Source organism: Balaenoptera physalus (assembly GCF_965194825.1).
Source record: "Balaenoptera physalus genome assembly, chromosome: 3".
NCBI classification, from domain to species: Eukaryota; Metazoa; Chordata; class Mammalia; order Artiodactyla; family Balaenopteridae; genus Balaenoptera; species Balaenoptera physalus.
In genome coordinates this window covers 67,084,983-67,088,474 of record NC_138890.1, presented here as the reverse complement: position 1 = coordinate 67,088,474, position 3,492 = coordinate 67,084,983, and positions in this window count along the sequence as shown.

Sequence of the window (3,492 nt, the reverse complement as noted above, 5' to 3'; positions counted from 1 at the left end):
CCGTACCCCGGGCCCCACCTGATGCTCTGGTCCGAGCCAGGGCGGCACCCAAGGCGGGACCCGCGCGTCCGGCCGGGCGACCTTCCCGGGCCAGGGACCAGCCTTCGGATTCTTGCGCAACAAATGCTCAGGATGCGAAGTTCAGACTCGGGATTCGTGCAATAAAAGCCGAGCTCGACAGTCAAGACATCAGATTGCAAGTGACCGTCACCCTGCCTGCCCCCAAGGGTTTGGGGCGATGTCTTAATGGAGTCTGGGCACTGTGCATAGAAGACTACGGCTCCCAATGCATGCACTTTCTCTCTGCTAATCTCACTACTCAAAACGTGCACAAAACTTAGAAAACGAATACCTCTGCCCAAGCCAAAGGCCTCAGGGGGCTCTAGTCCTTTTCACTGACTGTATCAAATCCAGCCCCAAATCCTCTGAAACCCTCTTTTTCTTTCCCTTCCCTCTGCCTTTCTCTCTGAAACAACCCAGCCTATCCCTCTGACTCAGGAAATTGTCCTGGCTGAAGGTGCCCATAGACCATATCTGGACTTGGCACACCTGGCTTTTCACCCTGAAGTGGCTTTCCCCTCCCTTCTCTCCAGGGCAAACACTCACTAAGGTGAACTGACGTCCCACTGGTCCTTTCTGACTCAGTGTGTTCACTTTGTTCCTCCCTATCGTGGTGTTTCACACGTTGTACTGTGGTTATCTACAAGAAATGGGCAAAGCTGTGGTTAATGGAGCTGAGCCTACTGCAGACTACCTGGGTTAGAACCCTGCCTCCATCCCTTGCTAGCTTTTTAACCTTAGGCAATTTACTTACCTGTGCCTCCCTTTCCTCATCCTAAAATTGAGAATAATTATAGTACCTCTGCCACAGGATTAAACACAATAAAATAAGCAAAAGGCTTTAAACTATACTTGAAATAAAATGCTTAATAAAATCTCCCTCTCTAGACTACAAAGGCCCCAATGTCAGAACCCAGAGAGAGGGAGAGAGAGTGTATGTGTGTGGTCAATCAATGTTGAGTTGATTGTCCTAGACCAGATCTGCTGTTTCCTTTTTCTTTCCCGTAACTGGCAAGAAATCTGTCCCAACTACCATTTTCTGCATCACAACTCTCTGGGATCTGCCCTAAATTATCTTTAAAATGGTCTTTTCCCCCCTAGTTGGACATATTTCAAAATGATCTACTTCTAGCAGCCCCAGCTGCTGGCTGTGAGAAGGAAAAGCCCAGATTACAGCAGACTTCCTTCTCTTTGGATATGTTCACTCTACTAGGAAAATTTACATCTACTCCTGAAACCCCAAATTTCTTTTTCTTTCTTCCTCTTCTCCATCTCCATCTCCTTCCTGTTCCTCTTCTTCTCCTTCCTCCTCCTCTTCTTCCTCTTCCTCTTCTGCTCCTCCTTCTTCTCCTCCCCCCTTCTTCTCTTTTTCTCCCTCTCCCTCTCCTTCTTCTTCCTCTTCTCCTCCTCTCTGCCCCCATCTTCTCCAATGCTGCTGCTGGTCAGAATTACTGAAGTAGGGAGAGTTACCTGTGGGGACACAAAGGTGCATACAACAATCATTTCTCACAGGAGGCAAAGTGTTATTTCTCATGGCAGCATTTCCTAGTGTTCCTTATACACCTAGGAGGACTTCATAGCTGTTACACACACACACAGTGGTCCCGTAGTTAGATAACTGTATTATGGAAGACTTAGTTCCATACAGGAAAAGGTTTCTGTAGAAGTTCTCAGAGCTTTTGATAAGGTAATATGCATTGTCACTGTCTGAGAGGTAAAGGGAATATGCAACCTTCCTCAAACTTAGTTGACCACCCCCCTGCCCGCACCCCACATACACACCTAGCATCACACCGAAACTGAACTTGACAGGCCTCACTGTTGCTTGTCTTCTACTTTTGTTTATAGTTTCTTTTGTCATGCAAAAGTTCAAAATGTTGATGTTGTAAAGTTTACCTGTTATTTCCTTTATGGTTTTCACCATAAAATCTCCTTTAAAAAAATCCTTCCCTGTCTCAGATTCATAAAGATATTCTCTTTGTATCTTCTTATAAAACGTTGAAAAATTTTTTTCACGTTTAGGCCCATCAGTGATTTGTTTATGTGCATGCCAAACAATTGTTTCATCAACACTGATATACAATGCAAATAGTATCAGAGGCTAAATTTCTATGTGTGTGTGTGTAGGCCTGTGGCTCAGTTAGGATAAGATTTAGTTGCTTCAACAAGATAGAAGCTTCTTTCTTTCGCACATTATCCAGATAGGCAGTCTCGGTGATGTGACATTGTGTCCACACCTCCTATGTTGCTTTGCTTTGAAAAGCCCTGACCTCATGGTCCCATGTGGTGAAATCAGCATTCCAGACAGCAGGAGGGAATGAAGGTAATAAAGAGAAAATGAGCAAACACTCTCAGATGGTTCCAGAAACTGCCACATGGCACGTCTGCTTATATCCTATTGGCCACAGCTGAGAAATGGGGTCTTTATTTTGGCCATCATGTGAAAAGCTAAAAATTCCATAAAATGTTAGAAGAGTAGACATTGGGAGATAGTAGCAATCTCTGCTATAGTCTGTTTTTGAACAATTTATTCTGTTCAGTAAGATGCCGGAAATTTTTTTTCTAATGCTTTAATTTTTTAATTTATTTACTAGAAAATTAAAATATTAAAAAATGACAAGCAAGAAAATAATCAACTATATACACCTTTCAGAATCAACCACAGAAATGACCGTTACATTACATCATTCCAGAAAGCTCTCTATGCATATTTATAGACAGGAGAAAATATCATAGAGATATTTTGTAAGAACTGGACAATAATACAGGTGCCATTTTAATTAAAAGTATTAAATTTAATTTTACTTGAATTTAAAAGTTGAAGTGAAACTGAAGGAATAGTTGAACTTCAAGTAATGCTTCTTGACCACAAGAGATATTACTTCCTAAAAGATACCTCTGAGGGTAAACAAAAATTGTGAAAAACATGAAGTTGGAGTAAATTTTTTAAAATTATGCATTTTAATTGCATGTTTGGGTATGTGTGTGTGCATTAGCTCTCATGATTCCTTCCATCTTTCCACCCGCCTTAACCCTGCCTCCTCACTTTTGTTACTTATTACTGTTACATTGTCCAAATTTATGATAATCATATTCTGGGGGAGTTCCCTGGTGGTTCAGCAGTTAAGACTCCGCAGGGCCCGGGTTCCATCCCTGGTCAGGGACCTAGATCCCGCATGCCGCAACTAAAGGTCCCACATGCCGCAATGAAGGTCCTGCACACCGCAACTAAGACTCAGCTCAGCCAAATAAATAAATAAACATTAAAAAAAAATAATCAGGGGCTTCCCCGGTGGCACAGTGGTTGAGAATGTGTCTGCCAGTTCAGGGGACACAGGTTCAATCCCTGGTCCGGGAGGATCCCACGTGCCGCAGAGCAACTAAGCCCGTGTGCCACAACTACAGAGCCTGTGTTCTAGAGTCGGCGCCACA